The sequence below is a fragment of the Orcinus orca genome, chromosome 3 (assembly GCF_937001465.1).
Source record: "Orcinus orca chromosome 3, mOrcOrc1.1, whole genome shotgun sequence".
NCBI lineage: Eukaryota > Metazoa > Chordata > Mammalia > Artiodactyla > Delphinidae > Orcinus > Orcinus orca.
This window is the reverse complement of record NC_064561.1, coordinates 72410020-72436369: the sequence shown is the minus strand read 5'-3', so window position 1 is coordinate 72436369 and position 26350 is coordinate 72410020. Positions and strand designations below refer to the sequence as shown.

The 26350-nt window shown below is 46.9% G+C and overlaps 1 long non-coding RNA gene across 1 annotated transcript in view; it reads left to right on the top strand.

Annotated features, from left to right (window-relative positions):
- LOC117197562 (uncharacterized) overlaps window positions 1–25491 on the top strand; it is a 213941-nt gene extending 188450 nt beyond the window's left edge. Inside the window, exon 5 of the long non-coding RNA XR_007476700.1 lies at window positions 23400–25491. This is a non-coding gene — a long non-coding RNA (uncharacterized LOC117197562). The remainder of the gene's footprint in view (window positions 1–23399) is intronic.
- The last annotated feature ends 859 nt before the right edge of the window (window positions 25492–26350 follow it).

Genomic DNA, 26350 nt, shown 5'->3' with positions numbered 1-26350 from the left:
GTTGGAAGAGCTTCAGGATTCTGGGGTAAGAGTGCTTTAGGAGAGAGAAAGAGTTCTGTCGCTAACAACACAAATTAGAAAAAAAAGTTACTATAAATGATCTACTTGGTGTCAATTGGCTGGGGAACCCCTTGTGAGAGGGACATGAGTCTGTAGGGCTTCATTCTTCCCTTCACGGAGTGTTTGCTGAGTGTCCAGTAGGTACCAGATATAGTGTTGGTGCCTGACTTGATGGTGATTGGAGCCTGGCAGGAGAGAAAAAGCATAAACGGGTGAACCGCTGTTGAGGAAGTGGTGACCGTGGCAGAGAGGGGGCCCTGATGATAATGGAGTGCAGACTCAGATACAGTGGTCCAGGAGGACCTCTCTGCAGAGGTGACTTAACTCTGAGACTTGAAGGATTAGGAGGTGCCAGTGTGCTGGGGGAGGGGCAGGGAGTCCCTGGCAGACACAGCTGCACAGGCTGAGGCTCTGAAGCTGGAAAGGGCTGGGCTGAAAGAAGGGTTTGAATGAGTGGGAAGATGCAGGCATTGAAGATGCACATGTAGGGTCTGCTTGTCTGTGTGCCCTGAGTAGGGGGTGGCTTTAGAGCAGAATGGTGGTGTGGGCAGCATGACAATAGGACTGTTTGTGTGCACCCGTGAGCATCCTAGCACAATGTCCATGCAACTAAATGCCAGACTCTTGACTAAGAAGCTGAAAATCAGGGCTCCCAGGGTCTCATTCAAACACGGAATGAATTCATGGAGACTTTCCCGCCTCCACTCACTTCCCCTGCCAGTCATTGTCATATGCCATTCTCATCTTTTGTCCTTGTCTCACGGTTACTCATATTTCCCCCAAATCTGCATGTTTACATTTCCTGCAGTCCCGTTATTCCGGTTGGCCCGTAATTGCTTGAGGAGAGGGTAGGCAGAAGGTCCTCCTGAAGTGTCCTGTTCCTGCCCTCCCCAGTCAGAGGAGGAAGCAGAGTGGGAAGAGGAATTTGACGGTGGCACACAGCATGTACTTGATGCAGCTCCTGCAAGGAGAGCCTGCAGGAGGGTGTAGATGAGTCAAAAGACAGGGCCTGAGAGAGCGGTGGTTGTGACGGGGAGATGAGAGGTGAGGGTGCCGCCTCTTCTGCAGACCGTGGGTACACCCACTGATGGACGCCCCCCCCCCACCCTCCAAAACCTCCTGGTCTTTGAGACCCAGCCCCAGTGGCAGCAACTCTGTGAAGCTTTGTGCAACTTTCTAGACCCTGTTGAAGCCTGTGTCCTCTGGACTTGTGAGTTTTAGAGTTGCCCTTGGTTGTCTAAGCCACACACCACAGACCCCTGCTACTCACAGTGTGGTCCATGGTTTGGCCACTTTGGCATCACTTGGAGTTGTTAGAAATGCAGATTCTCTGGGCCTTCCCTAAACCTTCTAAATCAGGATATGCATTTTATGAAGATCCAAAATGATTCCTATGGTCCTTAGAGTTTGAGAAGCAGGGCCATAGACCTTCATCACCTGGTCTTCCAGAGGTGGGACTCTGCTCTCCTTGATGGGACGGTGAGCTCCTAGGAGCAGAGCCCCAGTCCTCGCTCTTGAAGCTAAGAATAATGGTGATCTAGGCAGGGACTCAGCAAATCCTTGATTGGACATATTTGGAGGAGGTGAGGGGCAAACCAAACAGAGAGGCAAGTGGGGAAGAAAAGAAGAGAGCAGTGATGAGCAGTTCATCCAGGGTCTCAAGAACCTTGGACAAGGCTGTGGATCTCTCGGAATGTTCTTCGTGCAAGATCGTTTTCACTTAGTGAGTCCTAGACTGAGATGTTTATGAAATCAAGGCTACAGCTTAGAGATATTGCAAGATTGAGAGCGCAGTGACCGGACGTGACCACTCTTTTCCTTAACCCAAAGTCCTGGAGATCCCAGAGGGGCTGTTTGCTTCTCTATTTCTCTTTCTAAAAGCCTGGCTTACAAAGGGCAAAGGTCAGAGAGACCAAAATTGTGAACCAGCACCAAGATATGTCAAGGACAGCTCCTCTCCCTCCCTTTCCCATCACCAGTACTCCAAGCTTAGTCATGAGGATGGAGGGACTTTGCCAGCATCCAAGAGGTCAGAGCTTTGGTGAGGGTGATTGAGGATGATGCTTCTTTCCCATGAAGGAGCCTCCAGACACACACTGATTTCTGAGGAATCAGCTGGGGTCATTGGGGGGCTGCTGCCTCAGAGAAGAAGGACTCCAGGGCAAAGGATGACCCTGGGAGTAAAGCACAGTCACATGCTGATGGCATTGAGCTGGAACACTCTTTCTTTCAAAGAAACTGATTATTATTAAGCACCTACCATTAGCCAGATTCTGGAGAAATGAGAGAAGTTGCTCAGTTCAGTGTCCCGGTTCAAAGTTCAGACCCACAGGAGTTGCTTTGTAAGGGTGGCTTGCTTAGAGCTGAGCCAAACTCAGAACACACATCCAGCCCGTACCCTTGGGTTGAGCTCATCGTCTTATTGGGATGGAGGAAGCTCACAGTCTGCCTCCGACAGACAGCCTTTCCTCATGACTCTAACCTTGCCGCCTGAAGAAGAGTTGTGTCTGTTCAGTTTATACATAGAGTAATGTACTGTTGTGTGTTGGTCTGCTCCCTGCCTTCCTCTTTGACCCCATCTCCTAGCACCCACTCCCAGGCCAGTTAACAAGTTATTGCCATGCAGCTCCAAACTCATCCTTATTTGCCTGCTCTGTGATAGTGGAGGTGGGCTTTGTAAGTATTTTTCCTTTGCCAGCAGCATGATGCTAAGCCTTGTCAGTAGAGGACATTGAGGGGACACTGGAGAAAGAAAGGGTTTTCTTGTCCTGGTTCCTGTGGGCCTGATTTTCCCAGGCTTCTATAGAACACGCTTTCTCCAGTGCTCGGGTCTTGAGAGCCGTGGTTTCTGCTGTGCCAGGCTCCTGCAGGGCACATCTTTCTCTAATACCTGACTCCTGCAGAAGTGGCTTTTTGAGCTCCTGCAGTGCCCAGTGGCTAGCAGCTCTCCACCCGCCACATCTTCTCTGGCAGTTTCCCAAAGTAATGCTACCACCAAGGTACCTCCTTGTGAAAGGCCCCCTCCAACACTCCCTTGGATGAATTTACAGTGAGTTCTGAGCTGTTGTACCTCCTTGTGGACACCTTCTCCTGACATCCCAGAGGGCAGAGTCCTGGCAAGTCCCACCAGTGAGGTATCTAGTGACTTTTCTGCCATGCAGTGAACCACGACTATGCCCTCTCTGAGGTCTGGATCCCAGCCCTTGGTGGGGCACTCTTCCTTGGGCACTAGGGCACTATCTCAGCTGTAGGGATCATGGCTGTTCCCTATATCTCTATTCCTGCATTCTTCAGACTCTCCAACTCTTATTGGCCAAGTCCCCGTTACTCCAATCCCCTATTAACAGTTCTTTATATTAATTTTTTATTTGAATTATTGTGTGGTTTCTATGTCTTTATTGGACTTATGGGCAGAACTTTGAACAGTATACTTGGTTGTCCACTAGTGTGAAATGAGAGATGGCTGGAAGTGTGGATCTACATAGATTTATGGGCAGTTACTAATGGTTTGGCTGGATAGTCAGAGGCTTGGAAGGAACATGATTGGAAGATTAGTGACAAAGTCTAGGGAAGAGGTATGTGGCTGGACCTCGCTCAGAAGGGGCACAAAGATATCTGTGAAGATATTTGTGTCCCATGTGATGCCCAAAGGGAACCCACTGTGGAGAAGGTAGACACAATGACGTGTTCTGTAGACATCAGTCAGCCTTTTTCCCAGCCACCCCAGTGCCCGCTCAATGGACCCATGAATAAAGGAGCCATGGTGGCAGGGACGGAGGCTATGCAAGGGCTTAGCAGCATGGACTCCCCATCACAGTGACTGCTCTGGGTAATACTATGACTGGGTGCCTAGTCTGCCTAAAGTAGAAGCCAACACTGAGACCCTGGTATGACACCATTCCCTGGGGCAATAGCCAGCCACCTGGTGGCAGGTTGATTACATTGGACCTCTTCTATCATGAAGGAGGCAGATATCTGTCATCACTGAAATAGACACATTTTCTAGGTATGGATTTGCTTTCTTTGCATATAGTACATCTGCAGCACCACCATCCATGACTCACAGAATGCCTTATCCACCATCATGACATTCTCCATAGCATTGCTTCTGATCAAGTAACTCATTTCTCAGCAGAGGAAGTGCAGTAATGGGCTAATGCGCATCCCATGAAATTAATTGGTCTTACCATGTACCCCATTAACTGGAAGTGGCTGGGCTAATTGGAAGGTGCAATGACTGAAGCCCAGTGGCAGCACCTTTTGTGAGAGAGCATCCTGAAAGGATGGGGTCCTGTCTTATAGGACATAGTATATGCTTGAATCAAAGACCATAATGTGGTGTTATCTCCCCATAGCCAGGATACATGGGTTCAGGAATCAAGAGGTATAAATGGGAGTGGCATCTCTTACTATTCTGTCCAATAATCCATGCATAGGAATTTTGATTCCTATTCAGGTATCCTTCAGCTCTGCTGGTTTGTAGGTTTTAGTTCCCTAGTGGGGAACACTTCTAAAAGGGGCTGCAACTGTGATTCCATTAAATGGAAAATGAGACCTTGCCACTTTGGACTTCTTATGTACTGAACCCACAAAAAGGAGTTAACTCTACTGGCTGAGTGATTGACCCTTATTACCAAGGTGTAACTGGGTTGCAACTATACAATGGAGGAAAGGAAACTATTTCTGGACCCAAGGGATTCTCTGGGGTACCTCTTAGTACTTCCATGCCCAGTAGTAGAGGTTAACCAAAAACTACAGCAACCAAAAAAACAGTCAGGGTGACTGAGGACTCAGGCTCTCCAGGAATTAGGGTTTCAGTCACTCCAGCAGATAAGGAACCCCAACCAGCTGAGGTCCTGATTGAGCATGGGGGAAGCACAGAATGGTTAGGGGAGGAAGAAGCCATGCATATTAGTTACGACCTCAAGACCGGTTACAGAAAAGAAGACTGTACCAGCTTTGCGTATTTTCTCTTGTTTATTTTACATACGTGTTTATTTGTATATACTAACTAATTTCTTCTCTCTCCTTTCCATTTTTATTTTCTGTACAAGTTGTTGGAGGTTAACTGTACCATTTAGTCTTTAGATAACAGATTATTCATTGGGTCTGTGATGGATCTAAGGAGTAATTAATATGGCTACAGTGATAGATGCAATGATTGGTAAGACAGTGGGTCTGTTCATTTTGGGATAGCGTGAGAAATTCTTCACTTGGAAGGAGGTTAGCTGTATCTTATGAGGTGGAAATATAGCATTGTTTCATTGTTACATAGAAGGTCAAATGTGTGAGGACGTGTGCTTGTGGAAACTGAGTAGCCAAAGGAGTGAACTGTGTGAGGATCAAATCTATTGCTTCTGAGCTCTAAACCTACCCTTCTTTGCCGGCTGTCAGAATGGAGGTGGGCTCTGCAAATGTTTCTTCTTTGCCAGCTGTCATAATGTTAAGTCTGATCAGCAGAGAACCTTGAAGGGACAGGGAGGAGGAAGAGACTTCCTCTTCCTGGTTCCAGTGTGTCTCACTTGCCAGGCTCCTGAAGAGTATGCTTTCTCCAGCCCTCAACCTGCAGAGGCTGACTTCTTGAGCTCCTGGTTCCTGTAAGCATGCTGCAGCCAGGAGAGCCTAGTGACCAGCATGGCCACTCTCTAGCAGCGTCATAGTGGAATGCTACCAGCAGGGCACCTCTACCTGAACAGTCTTACCGACATCCTCCCAGGTAACTTTGAAGCGAGTTCTGAGGCGTGGCACCTTCCTGTGGAGGGCACCCAAGAGCATATAAATTGAATAAATTGGTAGTCCCACCATTATGAGTGAAATGGAATAAAAGATTTATTATAGGAATGAATAGGGAATGCAACTGTGGGAACTGGTGAAGTCAGTGGTAAGCTCTTTTCTCTGAATCTCATGGTGGGCCTGAAGTTGCTATGGGTCCCAGTGCTGGCGGTCAGGAAGAAAAGCTGGATGTGAAGCGGGGAGAGTGAGGACAAATGAATTTGCGTGTGATGGGTAATTTTCTGTGTCAATTTGGCTCTGCTACAGAAGCCAGTTATTTAATCAGACACTAATCTAGATGTGGTTAACATCTACAATCAGTTGACTTTAAGCAAAGGAGATTACCCTTGATAATGTGGGTGGGCCCTGTCTAATCAGTTGAAGGCCATAAGAGCAAAAACTGAGGTTTCCCAGAAAAGAAGACATTCTGCCTCAAGACTGCAGCCTCCAATCCTGTGTGAGTTTCCGCTTCTCCCACATAGACTGCAGGAGCCCAGCCTGCCCTGCTCCTGTGTGTATTCCTAGCAGTGCTGAACACAGGGCTTGGCCCAGAGTGGATGCTCGATAAATATTTCCTGTCTGGAAACGACAACCATCTGTCAGAGTCAGTGTGAACAGAGCTCTGCCTTGGGGCAGGGGCGGAAGCTGAGGGATGGAGGAGGCCCTTTCCTGTCCTTAGATCCTATGACAGTGAGTGGGAAGCTCTCCAGATTGAGAATAGGTTTTTGGGAGACAAAGTGGGAAGGGAATCTGAGATCTATAAAGTAAAAATGAAAATTTAGGAGGAGTGCTGGAAGAGATGCAATTTAGGAGAAAGATTCTGAAACTTCAGGTTTGCTGGAGTGGTTGCTGCAGGTGAGGACTTCTGTGGGCTGTTCCAATGTGTCAGGCACTTTCTAAGAGCGTCACATATATTAACTCATATCACCCTCACAGCTGCCCCTCGAGATAGGTACTATTATGATCCCATCTCACAGATGGGAAAAAGGAGGAACAAAGAGGGCAAGTAGCTGGAAAAGGATACATTTCACCTAGTGAGTGCTCTTTCTCCAGGCACGTCCTCTCAGGCAAAGGGAAGTGGCCCCTTTGTCTATCCAGCCCAGACCCCCACTTGTATTTTCTGGAGTTTGCCCAGAAAATCCCATGAGGCTAAGTGGGTTTCCTATTTTCTCAGGGACCCATGGTTCGTTCTGCATCAGCCCTGGTGGTCCTCAGTGTGGGGACAGATGTCTGTGCAGATCTTTTCACTCAGAGCTGCAGAGCGGGCTTTGTGGCTACATGTGTGATTCATAAAGTTTGCATTTTCCACAGGACTTGGTTTCCAGAGCATTTTGGCCTGAGCACTACAAGCTTTCAAGAATCTCAGCCTAGAAATTCTGTCCACAGATTGCTCAGCTACATATATCCTTCCCACGGCTGTGAAGTTTGGCACGGGCGTTCTGTTATTGATCCAGGATAGGATTTGGAGTTTTATTTTATTAATATTCTTTTCTGCAAGGATTTAGAGGGGAGGGGACCTGGACCAGCACTAGTTTCTTCAGGTTTATCATTATTCCCCACTGACATCCACATTTGGCATCTATCTGTCATCTTTGACCCCGTTTGCCACATTGACTCGTGTCTTCTGTACCTTGAGGGCTGGTCTTTGTGCAATGCATGGAAATAAGAGTGTGGCTCTAGGTGAGGGGATATGTTTACAGTCTATAAATTTGCAACTCCCACATTATTTGGGTTTCAGAACTATGTTTACATTAATTGTTTCTAAGTCAAAATAATCTTGACTTCAAGGCCAGAGCCTGGCTTTGTGGAATTTGATCTTGGACATATTGGGGCTCCTGGTCTCACTGTCCCTACCCTGGGCTGTGTTCTCAGGACCACACTGGCCAGTATCCTCAGGGAATGTGTGCTGGTCCACAGCCTACACTGGCCACCTTGTCCAAGCCCACGAGTTCTGGGGCAGGCAGCATTGCAACTTCTGTGCCCAGCTTGGGCACCAGATGGTTGCTAAGGCTGAGAACACTGGGTCCTGGGTTCTGTCTCCCCACAAAGCTGTTTCCCTGGGAGATCTGCTATCTTCCCACCATGCTCCCAAGACATTCAACCTTGCTAGTCATGGAACCCCTGGGCCACTGTCTTCTTGTAGTTCTGAGGACTGTCCCACTTCTGTTATGGGTTGTATTGTGCTCGAAATAGGTATGTTGAAATCAAGTCCTCAGAATGATCTTACTTGGAAATAGTGCCATTGCAGATGTAATTAGTTAAATTAAGACGGGGTTATACTGGAATAGGATGGGCCCCCTAACCTGACGTCCTTATAGGCAGAGAAGAAGAGATACAGTGACACACAGGGAGAAAGCCATGTGATGACAAAGACAGAGACAGAGATTGGAGTTATGTAGCCGCCAACCAAGGAACACCAAAGATTGTCATCACCAGCACACCACCAGAGCTAGGAAGAGGCAAGGAAGGATTCCCTACAGGTTTAAGAGGGGGCATCGTCCTGCTGACACCTTGATCTCAGACTTCGAGCCTCCAGAGCAGTGGGAAGTGACATTTCTGTTGTTTTAAGCCACCCAGTTAGTGGCACTTTGTTACAGCAGCTCTAAGAAAGTACTACACCCTCAATCTCAGGGTCAGCAACTTTCTTGTCCCTCAAACACACATCCACACTCCACCCTCCAGAATGGTCCAGCATAACCCCTCCTCAATGGGTATTTGGACTCTTTTTGGTGGTGGATGCCCTTTTCAGAGGCTGAGTGTTGCAAAAGTGATGCTGAGACCAGCCACTTTCCTTCTATCGACAAACTCCGTTATTTATTTCTATCACTATTGAGTTCTAAGCAAAGCTACGTCATATGAGTAGGTGACCAGGGCTAGGTAAAGTTTGGGGCCATCATCGAAAGGCATGAATTTTCCTTTAAGTTTACTCTCCCATTGTAGAGACCACGCTGAGACCCCGGTTTGATCAAAGATATTTCTCAGAATGCTGAAAACAGGGCTTTCTGTGAGAAATGTAAGACTTGTAAAAGTCAAATGTTCATGAAATGCAAACTCTTTCATATTTTTATGGCACAGGGCTGCTATAATCAGGGCATGAGCTATGAGATAAAGAAAACCACCAGTCAGCTTCCTTGTCCTTTAAAGCGTTGGGATATTATTTCACTTAGCCTTGGGCTATGTGGGTACTAGGTGTGTACCTCTGAGTTTTGGTCTTTCTCTCCTTGGTGTTCTTTCCAGAAAGTCTCGGTCTTGAATTTCTCACCCGTGATCACTCAGTCACCCTCGGCCTTAGGGCTCCAGTCTGGCCACCCCTCCTGGGCCTTAGCAACTTGGTTCTCACCCTGACGTTAGGAAGAAACAGCTTTCAGACTGGCTTCAGTTTGTATGCATTTAGTCCTGGGCTGCATGTCTGCTCCTGGCTCCGTGAACTGGGGTAAACATGGGGGCCCTCACCTGTGCCCTACAGGCTGAGAAGAGATGAGGTCCTAGGGCTCTGCAGAAAGAGGAATTTCTCCAGAATGACCAATGGGCCATAAAGTTATGGTTAAAGAGTGAAGCTACAAGCAAGAGAAGCAGGACTGAGCCTCAGCTCTTGAGTAGATGCTATGTACCAGGGGCCATGTGCTAAGAAGACTGATGAACAAACCAGATTGAAATCCCTGTCACTCAAGAGAAGAAGCAGGGAGATGAGGCAGGAGGTCCTTTCCTCGGAGGTTTAGAGCCACTTTCGGAAGTGGAGTGCTCTGGGGTCAGGACAAGTGACTCACGACAGAGGCTGCACAGTGCTAGTGCTGGTGGCATATTTTCATGGAGGACTGGAGTCAGGCCATGGGGTGAAGTTTATTTCCCTTGTTAAGACTAGATGGTGGGTGTGGGAGATCTCATCTGGAGTGTATTGACCAGTCTTCTGGATATTTCCAGTGAAAGGGATGGAATTAATAAAATCTTCAGCTAAATCCAGTGAAGGAGATGGAATTAATAAGATCTGTAGCTAAATATCATCTTCCAATGAGATTTGAAGAAAAAGGAGATGTAGAAATAGAAAGAGAAGGGGCAGAAAGAAGAAAGGCTGATACTGGCCTCCTGGCTCCAGGCCACAAACACCACAGTCCCCAGGCATGGTAGAGTAGCGCTCCCCTTGGGTACCTAGGGACACAAAGGTCTGCCGAGATGCCACCCAGCGTGAGAGGCACGTGGTGGCTTCCTGGGCCTCACAGGTGGGTTTCTGTGTTGGGATGTCAGCTCCAATCCAGGTGCTGGCTTCCGGCAGTGGTCAGCACAGGAAACGTCCATCACATCATGGACTGGCGTGCAATGTGACTGAGACGTTGCAGTCCCCAGGTGGGCTCTCTCCATCCTCATTTTGCAGAGTTCCCTGCAGCCCAGCAGGCCCTACTGTGTTCTGAATGAAGAGCTGCCGACCGTGTGTCTGGTCTGGACTCTTGGAAGGAGTGTCAGCAACACCTACCAGCCAGCTTCTGCTGTAAGCAGGCTGCCACAGGCAACAGCCAGCTGGAGGAATGCATTAGCCCGATGAACCAACCTCCAGGGAAGGCCTCTTTTCACTTTAGAACTTTCTAGCCTTTTACAAAAACACCTAATTCAGGGGACTGAACCAACCATTGGCTTCAGTCAGAAGTATGCGATACACAACACACATCTCACACACACACGCACACGCGCACACACATGCACACACACACGCATGCAGGAGCTTTGGGGTTCGCCAGTGGCCGTGTTTTTTGTTTTTGCAGACTGTTAATTGCAATCTATCTGCGCTGATCTGACACCTAGATAATTTCCTTCTTAAGACATTCTGTGAAGAACAGGATTCTGGTTTGGCTCTTTGCTCTTAAAAGTCAACTTGAGGGCTTCCCTGGTGGCGCAGTGGTTGAGAGTCCGCCTGCCGATGCAGGGGACACGGGTTCGTGCCCCGGTCTGGGAAGATCCCACATGCCACGGAGCGGCTGGGCCCGTGAGCCATGGCCGCTGAGCCTGCACATCAGGAGCCTGTGCTCTGCAACGGGAGAGGCCACAACAGTGAGAGGCCCGCGTACCACAAAAAAAAAAAAACAACAGTCAACTTGAACCAAGAGGCTCTTCTCATTCTGCTGCAGGCTGGGAATGGTTTTCCTACCTTAATGCTCTCATGTTTTGTTCTTTTGCATCAGTACTGCTTTATGAGATTATTTCTTTCTAAATGACTTATAGGCTGTGTTTGTGGGAGGCAGGCACATGTGTATGTGTGTGTGTGTGTGTGTGTGTGTGTGTGTGTGTGTGTGTTGTAGGCTGAGATTCTGGAACTAAGGAGAATTGTGTGTTAAAGCACAAACGGAACGGTTTTGGTATATAACTGCACTTACATTGGTTGCCTCCCCTCACTCCCCAGGCCTTTAATTGTTCATATTTTAACTGGAACACACTTCTGATCCATATGCGTAAGATTTAACTTTGGATCACTCAGCAGGGTCCTAAGCTTGAACATTTTACCTATAGAGAAGCCTTCTTCTTTTCAAATTAAAATTCTTTTTGAGATTCACACGCAGTTGTAAGAAATAATGCAGAGAGATCCTCTGCACACTTAACCCAGTTTCCCCCAATGATAATGTTTTGCAAAACCATAGTAAACTATCACAATCAGGATATTGATGATGATACAGTCAAGCTATGGAACAGTTCCCTCACCACAATGACCCTCACCCTCCACTCCCACCCACTTCCATCCCCTGCCCCTGGCAACCACTTCTCTGTTCTCCAGTTCTGTAACTTTGAAAGACATGTCTTGTTTTGTTTTGTAAATCAGGCTAATCTTGGTGAAGTTGACTTTATGCCTCACTAGTGTCCTAAGCCCTCTGCCATTGGCTAGATAGAAGTTTAAAGCAGCTGTTCTCCATGCTCTTTACACAGTCAGCATTGTGCTGTAGTGACTGATAGTGTGGGCTCTACAGGTGGAATCATACAGGAATTACTAGCCTGGTGATCTAAGACAAGTTGCTTAACCTTCATATGGAAAATGGGGATGATAATAATAGGACCCAGAGACTGTTGAGGGATTAACTAGGTTAATAGATCGGAGTACTAAGGACAGTGTTTCTCAAGCTTTACTGTCACTCAGAGCTCCTGTCATTTTATGGGGCCTGAGACTGTGCATTCTAACAAGCTCCCAGGTGATGCTAATGCTTCTGGCCCTCAGACCACGCTCTGTAGCAAGGGCTCAGGAGTGCCTGATACACAGTAAGCACTCAAGAGTCATCGGCTGTGTTTTTCCAGATGAGTCTGAAGCTATGTTGGATAGAAGCCGGAGCAATGAGCCTGAGTTTTAAGGTTCAGAGCCTGGAATGCCCCTAGCTTTGCCAGCCCCAGGGCCAGCCTAGACCTCAAGAGGGTCCTAGTCTGGGTGTCCTCCAAGTCCCTGTCTGTACAAGCAGTTCCTCCTGATAGCACCCACTGGTGCTATCAGCTTGTCTCCACCCAGCTGGCTTCCGGCAGGCACTCTCTCCTGGGCCCCTGCTCACATCCCCCTGCTTTGCAGCAATGCCATCTGGCGCTCTGTTCCCAGGAACGCTTGCCATGTCCACACCTGAAGGCATTTCTCCCTGAAGCTTCTTCTGCTGTGGGCCAGGTCTTAGTAAATGGTACTGAGTAGTCACTTGAGCCAAAGACCTTAAGAGTTCGGCCCTCCATCTCTGCTGCTAGAAACTTTTCCATGACTCCCCACTGCACACTGAATGAAATCCAGGCTCTCTGGAGTTCTTTCCTAACTTAAATTCTTGATTTTCCTCTTCCACTGATTTCCCTGAATGTCTTGTTCATTCAGGTCAAACTGGACTACTTACAATTAATCATGTGCTACCCAAATAATCATGTACCTTCTAATCTCTGCACGCAGAGAGCAGGGTTTGTCAACGTTGGCACTATTGACATTTTCAGACAGATCATTCTTTGTGGTGAGGGGATCTCCTGTGTATTGTAAGATGTTCAGCAGCATCTCTGGCCTCTACCCAGTAACATCATCTCCCCAGTCATGACGATTGAGGATGTCTCCAGACATTGTCTAATGTTCCCTGGGAAGCAAAAACTGCCCCCTACTGAGAATCACTGATCAAGAGCTCATATTGTTTCATCTGCTTGGAAAGCCCTCTCCCATGTCTCCCTTCCCCTAATTTGTAATTTAGTGATAAATTCAACAAAGTAAGTTATAGAAAAATATGCGCTATGCTTGTTATATGTGCAAGGGAATGAGGAATAGAATATGCAAAGATGAACATAGTGATGTAAGGTGTGTTTCCTCAGGCTTCTCTTGTCGAGGGTTAAAAATGTGGTGCCTTCTTATAGAACCCACCTGCATTTGGCTGTCTCTCACCTCCACCTGTTATTGTAGGATTCTGGCCCCAGAAATTCCTGGGAGCAGTTAATCTCCCATGGCTTCACAAAAGAATCCCATGACAGACAAGTTACCTCTCCCACGGAATCCGCCCCCGGCCTCAGACACCTGTCAGGCTGGGTGATGCCCATACATGAGGTACCTGCCAAGTGCTGAGGGTTCTGCACCTCGAAGTGGCCCTGCATCTGTGGGAACCCTCGCGGCACCACTGTCTCTTTGTGTTCTCTCCAGAACTATAGATACGGGATTCTAATGAAACTACTCTTTGCTGCTTAGACAGGTACCCATGAAAGGCTGGGCTGGGAGTCAGCCCAAGGGACAGATACTATGACAGACTCGTTATTCTGCCACCTTGGCTTTGTTACTTATCCAGCGTGTCATGCCTGATGCTCTCCCAAGATGCCCACCAGGGCAGGGTCCTGGTGGCTGGCCCCCCAGCTCTCCGGATCCGCTGAAACATGTCTGAATCCCAGTGGCATCAAACCATAATCAGTCTCAAGGCTGCAAAGAACAAAGAGCTTTATTTGGGGTCTTAAGTATTGCATTTCAGGAGACACAGATCCTAGTGAAACCAAAAGAGTGTTTCGGAGAGGGGCAAGGGTCAGGGGCTTATAAAGACAGAAAGCCACACGGTTGTTCTAGTTGCCCAGGGAGAATTGTGATGGACTTTGATGCAATTAGTCAGGAAATATTTGTTCTTAAGGAATTGCGAGTTGTTTTAGGGTAGGGGTCCGATAAGTGGGTAGGCTGTCACAAGTTATTTTAGGGTAAGGGTCCAATAAGTTTCTTGAGTTTCTGACAGATTTGCTGGATGTCTTTGTCAGGACAATAAGCAGTCAAAAGGTCAGATTCCATCCAGGTTGAGACATGAATATATCACACCTCTTTAATGGCCTCCTGGCTCCATTTTAGAGAGCTCTCTTAGCAATTACGATTCCATTTTGATTTTCCTTCCACAGTGGTGTCAACTGGAAAAAAACACAGTGTAAGAGCTGTGAGCTGAGTTTTATTCAGTGTCTTACTGAGGACTACATACCGGGAAACAGCCTCTCAGAGAGCTCTAAGATTATATATGTGATTTTGGCTAAGCGGTATGTGCAATCAGGCATACATCTGCTCGTCGCAAGGAACAGATATCTCAGCTAATGATTTTAGTGCTTTTTCTAAGTATGAGAAGATGCAAGAATCTGGCTTCATAAAAATTTCTCCTGAAATATATGAGGGCCTGTTTGCCTGTTTTCCCAAAGCACAGTGTCTTATCTTGTTCTTCATCCTGAATTCCCTTCAGAGTGTACTGTAGGGCAGTGATAGCATGGCTAATGACATAATCCTCGAGGAATCAGATGGTGAGTGACAGTCCTTTTTTTTTTACAGTGGTGAGCATGGACCAATCTGGAATAGATACTCTGTGTGATGGGCTGTGACATTATGAATGAACTTTTTTTTTAATATCCAATTTTCTTAAACACTCTTGTTATTCTTTTTTTTTTAAAAAAAAACCTGATTCATCCTCAAGTCTTGCCTTCAAGATTTCTGAGCTTCCTTCCTTTAGACCTCTCTGCTCCCAATATGACGGAATGTGGGCTCTCACTCTCCTACGAGGTCCTACACTTTGACCCTCTTACGGACCTTTAATAAATTCTGCTCTGTAGTATAGGTATTTGGGTACTTTTCTCTCCCCTCTGATGTGAATACTCCTTGAAGATATGGCGTGCCTTAAACTCACTGTAGGTGCCATCACTGTACGATGAAACTCCAGCTGCGTGACTGGACTTCATGAGTACATAACAGACATCATGTGCCATGGACTGGTGACAGAGGTGAACTGTAGGTGACATGAGGGTGTCACCTCATGTGACACCTACATGGAACATCCAGGACACTGTTGAACGAAAAAAAAAAAAAAGCACAACGTGAGAGTGGTGAGTTAAGTTTTATTTGGGGCAAAATGAGGACTATAGCCTGGGAGACAGCATCTCAGATAGCTCTGAGGAACAGCTCCACAGAGGTAAGGGGAAAGGTCAGTATTATATATGATTTTAGTGCAGGGAAGTATGTGCAGTCAAGCACACACACGTTTTAGCAGGGCATTGCTGCTAGTCACAAGGAGCAGATGTCTCCATTCGTGACCTTAGTACTTCTCTAATAGATATGAGAAGATGCAAGAATTGGGGCTTATAAAATCTTCTCCTGAAAATAACTCTCTGAAGGTCTGTGCTGCCAGTTTTCCCCAGAGCACAGAGTGCCTTATTCCTGATCTTCACCCTGAACCCCTTTCAGTGTGTGCTGAGGGTCAGCAGCTGCAGTGGCCATTGACTTCATCTTTGTAGAGACAGATGGCGAGTGCCAATTTTTAATTGGTAACACAAAGATCTTTGACCTGCTCTGCCACTATTTCACTGGGGCCCTGGCCAGCTCTCATAACTCCTCCATCTCAGTGTCCCATCCATAAAATGAGGGAAACAGACCCCAGGGATCTGGCGAGACTCCATTTATGTGAACTGAACCACTGAGAGGAAACCCTCTCCTATTATTCAAGGGCCATTTTCCGTAATCTGTGCATTTTAGACCAGGAAATAGTGGTGTGGTTTTTCAGTAAAATACCCCAGTGATCGCCTGTCTGTCTTCAGATATCGTTCACACAAAGAGCTTATATTCAGGAAGAACTCAGCAGGTTGGAAGTGAGGGTTGAAATCCAATTCCCATCACTCCTGGCCTAGATTCCTCTGCTCCTCAGATGCTTTCCTGTAGTCTTGGGGAACTTCTGGAAGCTGGGACCAACTTACAGCCACAGCCAAAAACCAGGACCCTTACTCCAGGGCACCAGGGCTCTGGGAAGGTTCAGGAAAAGCTTTGATTTCTAATAGAATCCTGTTGTTCAGGAAATCAGAGAGGGGTAGTTTAGGGGCAGAAACTTCATTGTTCAAGAGCCCACCTGCGAGTTGTGAGGGACCTGGGGGTTGTAGGTGCTGCTGACTAGGAAAAGGAAAGGTGTTCCCCTCTCCCCACCTTGCTGATTTTGCAGAGGGTGGGGACCACAGTGAAGGGAGGAAGGAGTTTGCATGGGAAGTATAGCTATCACAGAGCCTTGCTCATCCAGAATTACGGGAATAAGTTTTGCCATGAGTGGATTTCCCAGAAAATAGAATATCAGTCCTGTGAGCAGATTTTGAAAAGTATTATCATCTGGGGAGAAATCTTTCTGATGGGTGTTGCACCTTGCCCAGCTCCTTAAAAGGAGCACGTGGGAGAGCATTTTGCTTCTTCCGTGATTCAGCCTTATAGCCCATCACTTGCACCTGAGCTTTAGCTAGTCTCATGGGTTCTGACACATGCCCCATGCTTTTCCTTCTGAGCCTTGGTGCCCTTGTCTCCAAATGTCTTCATCCTATGACCTTCTACTCTGTATTCTCCCCAAAGCACACACAGTGAGTTCCAAATAAACATCTTTGAATGAACAACTTAGGGTCATAAAGACCCCTACCATTTTGAAGTTCTGTCCAGTTGGCGAAGCACTTTGCTTGTCTTTTTTGAAACAGAGTTGTCCTCAGGGGCTCCCATAAGGGGGAAACTCCTGTTCATCCTTTCACTCCTTCTACAAACATTTCATTACTTCCTCCTTTGTCCTGGCATGATGCCAGGCATCAGAGGTGTAGAGACGAATCAAATCTGCTTCTTTCCCTCAAGGAACTGATGATCTAAAATTTATATGAAGAAAGTGGACACAATTTAGTGTGCAAGTGCTCTGCTGGGTCATGCCCCACCTGCCATGGTACACAGAGAAGGGGATAGTTCCCCTATGCCTAATGGCTAAGACAAAGGTGTTTTTAAAATTTCTTTTTGATTTCCTTCATTCTCTCTCTTTTCTCACTGTCATGCCTTGATATACCCGGTACACCTACTCTTACCATCTCTCCTTCCCTCTTATCACCTGCTGTTTCTCATCTACTCATTTCTAGGAAATTGGTTGAATTCGTCGTATCCTTTCCTTTTAGCAGTGGGTTTCAGCTCTGCCTGCCTGCACTTTACAGGTACCTGGGAATCCGTTAATCCCCATACTGTGTCCCAGGCTCAGAGATTTTGATCTAATTAGTCAGAGTAGGTCTCAGAGTCCCAGCTGATGCTGGTATGCACCAGAGTTTAGAACTGTTTTATGGGCAATTGTAAATCTATAGATCTGACAAGGCTTGGGGATGGCCCTAGACTAACCTGCAGATTAAGGGCATGGGTTTTGTGACAGCTCTTTTCTAAGCACAGAATCTATTCTTAAATCACTGGAGTCTGAAGACCCAGTCCTGGCCTCTTTGCAAGTTGTAACAGCCAGTGGAAGAGTCAACAGATAGAGTGGCCCAGGGCCAAGAAACAGCCCAATCCATACTCCAAGATATCTTAACACCTCACAAGCAGTTGTGATGGTGACTGAGGTAATTTCTAATCAGGTGTTTGAAATCTCAGCTAATCAATGTTGGTGCTAACAAGGGGCCAGAGATTTTATCATAATGGCCAAATCATCATAACTCAGTCTATAAACTGAGAAGCTTCAAGATCTGTGGTTTGAAAACTGAATATAAGCTATTTATATACCCAGAAAGGTTAACTGTCACCTGACATCCATAAGATATACCTAGGAGGGCCAAGTTACCAAAGTAGTGACAAGCTGCCACCTTCTAATTTCTGAAAGATCTTCTCTCAAAAATCAGCCTAGTCACGGCACTTCCTTGGTGGTCTAGTGGTTAAGACTTCGCCTTCCAATGCAGGGGGTGAGGGTTCGATCCCTGGTCGGGGAGCTAAGATCTCACATGCTTCACGGCCAAAAAACCAAAACAAACAAACAAAAAACCAGAAGCAATATTGTAACAAACTCAATAAAGACTTTAAAAATGGTCCACATCAAAAAAAAAAAAGAAAAAATCAACCGAGTCCGGCTCTGGCTGCATCCAGCTGTCAGTGAAGTGAGTCCACATAGCAGCCACTTGGTGCTGTTTGCAACACTCAGATGATTTTAGTCAATTGGCAAACATTTATGGAGCACCTGCTATGGGCCTAGCATAGAGGAACATGGATGTGGATAAACATAGATGTTGTCCTTGAGGCACTTGCTGTCTTGTGAGACTGACTCCAACTTTTCTAATGTATGAAGATGGAATCATAGCCCAGAAGATAACTCATAGCTGCATCCTCCAGCCCAGGGCTCACGCAGAGCAGCAAACAAGGGCTGAAAAAGTCAATGGGGTAGGAGGCGCTTTAGGGCTCTGTTCCCTGAGCCTGAAACTCAGGGTAATTAGCATGCCTCCCTTGCTTTCACCCAGGAATAGGTAATGCAGAGATTAAACAAAGCGGTTTAATGCAACAGGTGTGTAATGGGCATCAACTTTGTGATGAAATTGATGAAGCAGAGATGAAATACTCATGGTCTGTGACCTCAAGGAAGTGATGAAGGGAAGACAAGTGCTTGGCTTATTCTAATATAAAAGAAAATAATGACAGTGATAATTATGATGCTGATGATAATGGCAGCTCCCTTTGGTGAGTGGTCAGTGTGTGCTGGGCACAGTGCTCAGTTCTCGTCCTGCACACATAACACACCCATTCTGTGATGTCAGTGCCCTTGTCATCATATACCCTTGAGAAAACCGAGGATGTGAGAGGTTGGCTAATGTGCCCAGGATCACACAACCTGTAAGGAACCTTCCCGAGATCCAAATCCAGGCCCATCTTCTCCATAGCCTGAGCACTCAACATCTGTGGTGCATTCTGAGAAGAGAGGCCTAAAGGAGATTCTTTGGGGGCTGGAGGGGGTGAGGACACTTCTGGATAGGGGCTGGATTGGGTTCTCCCAGAAGCTGACCCTGAAATGAGGATTTGAATGCAAGTAGTTTATTGGGAGGTGATCCCAGGAGGCACTGGTTGGGAGTAGTGATGTGAGACAGAGGGAAGGGAAGGCAAGGGAAGGGAAGGGAAGGGAAGCGAAGGGAAGGGAAGGGAAGAGAAGCGAAGGGAAGTGAAGGGAAGCGAAAGGAAGCAAAGGGAAGCGAAGAGAAGGTCACCAAGTCATGGTACATAATCAAGAAGTTCCCCCTGTGGGCAACTGGATGTCAGTCTCAGTGGGACACTATGTGAGATAGTGCAGACCCACTTCAAAGCCATCCTACCTGAGTGGTGAGGAAGCTGAGATCCTTGTTACCATGCTTTTTACTACCTGTCATTAGTTGAGGGCCACTTTTTCTTTTTTTTTTTAATGTGGACCATTTTTAAAGTCTTTATTGAATTTGCTACAATATTATTTCTGTTTTATGTTTTGATTTTTTGACCCGAGGCACGTGGGATCTTAGCTACCCGACCAGGGATTGAACCTGCACCCCCTGCATTGGAAGGCGAAGTCTTAACCACTGGACCACCAGGGAAGTCCTGAGGGCCACTTCTAAGGGCGTTAATTCTTTGGTCCTCTGGCTGTGGGCAGAGCAGGCTCGGAGTTCTCAGTGGACAGCCTCATGTATCTAGGCAAGTGCACTGTTCTAGGCCTGTCTTGAGCTGTGGGCCCTGGAGGCCCAGGGTGAAGGATGGCAATGCAAGTCCTCCCCGATCTGCGCTGGGGAGGCTGTGTGATATGCTTGAGCTCGGAGACCCACACCACTAACTCTTCTTCAGGATTAGTGGTTTTCAGGCTCCACGGGGGTGAGTGCGAGCCCAGCAGAGAGGGACTTCTTACCCATAAACAGGGTACTTTGCAGCATGGGTACTTTGCTGACCTCCCCACAATGATCAGAATGATGTCCCAGCATTTCAAAGATCAAAGATCTGGGAGTTTGTTCGTAAACTGGTGTAGAAGCCTTTGTCGACTGAAAAAAAAAGCACAACCTAAAAGTTGAGAATTATGTTTTATTTGGCGGACAAAACTGAGGGCTTTAGCCCAGAAGACAGCCTCTCAGCTCTTACCAAAGAAGTAAGGGAGGAGCCTGGATAGAGTTTTGCAACAAAAACCAGGTAGTCGGAACATCAAAAGATTACGGTTAATTAAAGAAAACCAGACATCTCAAGTTAATGAATTTAGCGCTTTTCTATGTATGGGAAGATGCAAGAGTCTGGGCTCATAGCAATCATTACTTTAATATGTACCTTAGCTCTCTAGGGCCACAGTCCTATTCTTTCCCATCCTGAGTCACCTCAGGGTACACAGTTGGGGGTGGCCGCAGTGGCCTCAGTGGCTGCTGGCTTGATGACTGCAACATCTTTTGTCTACTGATACGGCAGGAACATTTTTCATCCACACCCTTGGAGACAAATTTTACAAGCCCTGCTGAATTTCAGGGCAGTGGACCTGGATTTGAGTGTCAGCTTTGGTAACGTCAACCAGGCCAGCCTTTCTGGGTTCTTGTTGACTGGCCGGCCTGCAGCACCCCAGCACTCAGCACAGATCTGGACCCTCTCTTGGGAACATGGGGCAAATGACCCACTGTGTGAGCTCTTATGCAGTTCCATGAGGGATGGACACAGAGCAGTGGAAAGGAGCATGGGCTTGGGAACCAGGGACCAGGATAGAGGCCTGCTGGCTGAATTGCTCTAGGCAAATCACTTAGTCATTCTGAGCCTCATTTCCCTCATTTGTGGGTTGGAGATAAAAATACTCCATTCTTTTTAGTGTTGTTGTGAGAATTAGGTCAGGTAGTGCCTGTGCGATGCTTTGTATGGCCTGCAGGACATAGCAAGACTCAGTAAATGGTGGCTTCTTATCATCATCATGTTGCCCCAACCAGGATCCTACTTGGTGGAGGCAGGAGGGAGCACTCCAGTGCTTTGTGAGCCTGGAAGAAGTCCTGACGTCATGGGAGCAGATGCTCTTTGCTTGTCTCTGTCTGTAATTATGAGGCTTTGTTCTTTTCCACAATTAGACATATCAGGTTCAAAAGAGTCATTGTCTCACGCTAATGAATAGATTAATAACCTCCCTCCCCAGATGCAGGAGACTTTATCAGCCTCTTGAAATGTTGATGATGTCTCTGAAAGGGAGCTTTAGGGAGACGCTCCTAAATAAATCATTCATCCCTGCCGCACCTGAGCCCCACCCTTGTCTGAGAGGTGGGGGCCTGCGGCCATGGCACAGTGTACTGGCTTGGGGGTCAGTCAGGGGGCACGTGAAGTGGGTGCCCGCAGGCTAGCCACTAACCAGCTGTGTGGGGAAAGATGAAAAGCCCGACTCTAATATCAGGGGGCAGGATAAAGGCTGAAGGAGCTAGAGAAAGGAAAAGGAATGCCTTTCAAGCTTGTGCTCAAGCTTGCGGCTCAGAAGTGTGTTCGGGCAGGCCCAGCTCTGAAGGCGAGAGGCTTGCGGTCACTGTGCCCCTGCCTCCCCTCTCTAGAAGACCTGCTTCCCAATTGCTGTGCCCTTGGCCGAGTCTCTCCTGGCTCGGCATCAGCCTTTAGGACTGAGTGTCATCAGTTTTGTTTCCTACTCTGATTTGGGGTGCAGACTGCTTACTGTGCTATGTGTGAAGGGCTCCTCTTCTCTCTTCCCAAGATTACCCAACCAATGTTGTTTCCTTTATCCCTGAATATGTATTCCAGCTGTCTGATGTGGGGGGCAGACCCCTTAACTGGCAGAGGATCCCTGCTCCGATCTGGTGGGGAGCCCTACCCCTTTAGCATTTGATGAGATCTGATACTTTCTCATTTCCCTGCAGAACGTCAGCAGCCTATGGAGGAAGCAGAACTTATCTAGAATGATGTTTCCCCAAATTGAGTAGAGTATCAGAGCCTTTTAACAAACACAACTGGATTTCATAGTTATTCTTCTGCTTTCATAATAGAGGTTGACCTATCCTGAAATGAACTATATACTTCTAAAATTATCTACCAGATCACACACAGAAGGCATTAGGTTTTTTTCATTCCTCTCCAGAACTAACATTTTAATTTGAGAGGCAGACTTGAATGAAAAACACTGAGACCAAGGTATCTAACATTTCAAGAGAAAATGGTGAGACTTTAAAAATGGCAAAGTTCGGGCTTCCCTGGTGGCGCAGTGGTTGAGAGTCCGCCTGCCGATGCAGGGGACGTGGGTTCGTGCCCCGGTCTGGGAAGATCCCACATGCTGCGGAGCGGCTGGGCCCGCGAGCCGTGGCCACTGAGCCTGCGCACCCGGAGCCTGTGCTCCGCAACGGGAGAGACCACAACAGTGAGAGGCCCGTGTACCGTAAAAAAAAAAAAAAAAAAAAATCATAAAAAAAAAATGGCAAAGTTCACCAGGCCAGGCCCCCCATCCCTGGTATGGCCGGTTTGTAGGAGCTGACCTTCTCAGAAGGATTGGAAGTCTAAGCAAAGCCAACCGTTAGCTTCCAAATTGATTTTCCAACCAAAACTGGAACAGTTCTCAAATGGTCCCGGGATTTGGGGCTATTAATACCGAAGAACAATGAGAAGGAAAAAATGAGTGTGTAAGAGGTGATTTATGACTGAAAGGAAGTTGCAAGGTTGGACACTTGTATGCAACCCAATCACAGACCCCTCTGGAGATGTTCCAGGGAAGAGATGGAGAAAGTAAAGGGAGAGCGTTTCCGAAGGATATTAAAGCTTATAAAAGGAGGTAATGTGGGCTTTGGGCCTGAAATGAGCAAGTGAGGCGCTGACCACATTGAACTTCTCATAACCACAGCAGGCTTTTGTGCAGCTGTCATCGGCACCTGAGACACCCCATGGGCCTTCCCTTGTATTTATTTCTTACCATTAGTCCGTCACCAAGCAGGTTAAATGGCAGGAAGAAAGTCTCCCCACCCGAGTGTGGGACTGTGACCACTGCGGCTCAAACCCGTGGTCTCAGCTCGGGTGTCAGGTTCTTGGGTGTCAAGGCCACAGCTCCAGCTGCTGACCAGTAAGACCAGCTATGGCCCAGTGGGGGTGGAGGCACACAGGACAGTGAGGTTGGGCAGGCAGAGCCTGGCTGGGTGTTCTGGGAATGGACACCTGACCTCACCATTTCTTTTTTCATAGTTCTTGCAAAAGTTATTTATTATTATTTATAGCTTTATTGAAGTAGAATTGATACACAATAAATTATACATATTTAAAGTATGCAACTTGCACACTTTCTATATAAATGTATATGTGTACAGATGTGTGTATACATGTGTCTTTACTTGAAGGACTGGGGAGAATCAGCAAATCCATAAAATGTTTTGTTTGTGTGCAGGGCATTCTTGTGGGATATACACCAATCACATTCCTTTGGGGTAAGACAAACAAGAGGAGGAAAGGCTACTGAGATGGGCTTCCAGCTACCAATCCCTGAGAGACCAGAGGTGGGACCAATGGCAAATATAAACCAAGTTCCCCAAATGGCCAGGCAAGTGTCTCTAAAAATGAACAACATGTATTTATCTAATCTAGGGGGTGAGAACAATACCTTACACTGGTGTAGTCTGTTGTAGTTTTTAAAATGTTATTCTACCAGTAGTTCATTGGGGAGGGACAACATATCTGGATTGTTATTATGGTTATTACTAATCATCATTTACCAAGCCTTCTCCTTAGAAGTCATTCGATGGCTAAATGGGAGAGGGTAGAAGGGATTCATGTCACTGGAGGGCTGTGGCTGTTTCTAAGATCTGCAGTCCCACTGGAGAAGCCTCTGAAGGGCTGACCAGATCCACTGTTAACACTACATCCACTTGGCAGCATCAATCTCAACCCTCCGCTGCCCAGACCATGCCTCCTGCTAATGCACATTGCTGCCAACACAGTGAAAATAGAGAAAATACTGTGTGTTTAATCAGTCTTGGCCAAGGAATGGGTGGGGCAAGGGCAGTGGTGCAGAAACATCTGGGAATGAGGAGAGATCTGGTATATGGAGGAGAGTCAAGCCTCATAAAGGCATTTATGGTGTGATTAGGACCAGAATTGTTGGCATCATATGTTTACTGTTCCCCCAGGATCTGCAAGGGCTGGGAAGTACCTCCACTCCCAATCTCCCCTTCTGCCAACTGGCATTCTTGTTGACTTAGCCGTTATTTAGAACATCACCTCTGATCTCTCTTGGAATGTTTAGTTCTATATTCATAAATGGGATCAGGAAGAAATTTCTAAAAGCAAGGGCTTGGCTAGCTGTGGAGGCAGAAGTTCCGTTTGGAGGGAGCATCAGGAAAAGCACTGCCCCCCCAAGTATGTGTCAAAGAGCTGGGTGGTCAGCAGCGCCAAGGCAGGGCGAGGCCAGGAGTTCCATGTCTTCCCAGAAATGGGCCTGGTGGAAGGTCAGCCCTGTCACCATCAAATTGTTCCTGACCAGAGAACACGTATTACCCTGTACTTTCCAGTCTTCTGTAATGACAATTCGGGAGAGCACCAAAGGCCCGAGTTTCCTCGGTGATGCCTGTGCTTTGGAATCAGCCCTATGGAGCACACAGTAGGGGTGCCCTGCAGGAATCATCTCTCCTGCACAGCCTGGCTTGGCTCCAGGATGTCTCCAAGGGTTTTGAAATGGAAAAGAAGTAACATCCTCCCTGCAATGTCAGCGGACCAGAGGGTAACCTTGAACTCTCTGGTTTCAGTGTGGTGACCTAGGATGTCATCCTGGCTGAGACTTCATGCTGAATGCTGGCAGTTATCTGATGGCTGGAAGAGACCTGTTTGGCTTTCTTAAACATCCTCTGCCTTCACTTTTTAAAGGCATGGCTGCTTTGTTTATTTATCTTGTCAATAGATAACACATGCTCGTAATACAAATTCTAAAAACACTGAAAGGGAAAGCCATGGAAAATCTTCCTTCTTCTGGCCCCCCACCATCTAGTTCTCCTTCTCACAGTTAACCACTATTCCAGATTCTTAGGTGTCCTTCTAGAAGCATTTTTGCACAGTAGAGCAAGTATGTAAATAAGTAATCCTTTTGTTACCTCTCCACACCCCCGCCTTTTCCCCCCCCACAAGTGGTAGCAGTAGTAGGTTGGTTCTAAGGAAATAGACTCTGAGATGGGGATTCCGCAGGGCAGGAAGTTTACTTGGGAGTGTGCTTGGGACCCACATCTGTGAGGGAGAGAAGGAAGTGGGACTGATCAGAGGGAGGGATTCTAACTGTAATCACAACAGAGACTTCAGCCAGACCCTTGGGGAGCTCTGGAGCCAGGATGGCCCTTCAGATTATCCCAATTTGGGGGAAAAGGAACAGGGCTTTGATCAGTCTCTGATTATGGACATAATCTTTGGTGAGGCAGCTCTCTTATGGCCTGAGCAGCCCATGGAGACAGATTTGGGGTCCCTCTAACACTTGCGGCCGCTGGGGAATCCAGGTGGGCCCAGGCCAGCATCCACTTCAGCAGCATATGATACACATTGCTCTGTTCCTTACCTTTTTTCACCTTACAGTAGATCTTGAAGATTGTTTCACATCAGTACATAAACAGCCTCCTTATTCCCTTTTTAATGGCTGCAGAGTGTTCCTTAGTGTGGGTGTAGCATAATTTATTAAGTTCTCCATTGATGGACATTTATTTTGTTGGCGGACTTTCACAATTACATCCAGTTCTGCAATGTAGATTTCTCTCTTCATTCATGTGCAAATATATCCTATGGTCAAATTGCAGGGCCCAAGAATATATACAGTTTTATTTTTGGAAGATACTATCTAGTGCCATCCATTGAGGCTATATCAGTTTGCACGCCCACCAGCAATGTATGAGATTGTCTGTTTCCCCCAGTCTTACCAACACTATGTTATTAAACTTTTTTACTTTTCCCAATCTGAAAAGTTAAAAATGGTACCTTATGGTAGTTTCAGTTTGTGTTTCTTTTTTTTTAATGAGTGACATTAAGTATCTTTTTGTTACATTTAAAATCAATTTGTATCACCTTTCCTGCAAACTTTTTGATTGTAGCCTGCATTTGATTTAGTTCTTGGCCATTTTCTTGTTGATTTCTAGAAACTCTTTATAATACTATGAAAGTTAGACCTCTGTAATATAAATTGACAAGTTCATCCTTTAACTTAGGCAGACACAGAAAGTGTTCTATGTTTAGGGACCTTTTAATGAGTACCTTCTATGACATCTCTGTGTACGGCCTATGTTTTTCCATCCACCGCTGAGGATGAAGCCAGTCCCAGCTCTTCTACCTTCAGTGGTGAGGGCCCTACTTTGGCAACACAGTAAGTTC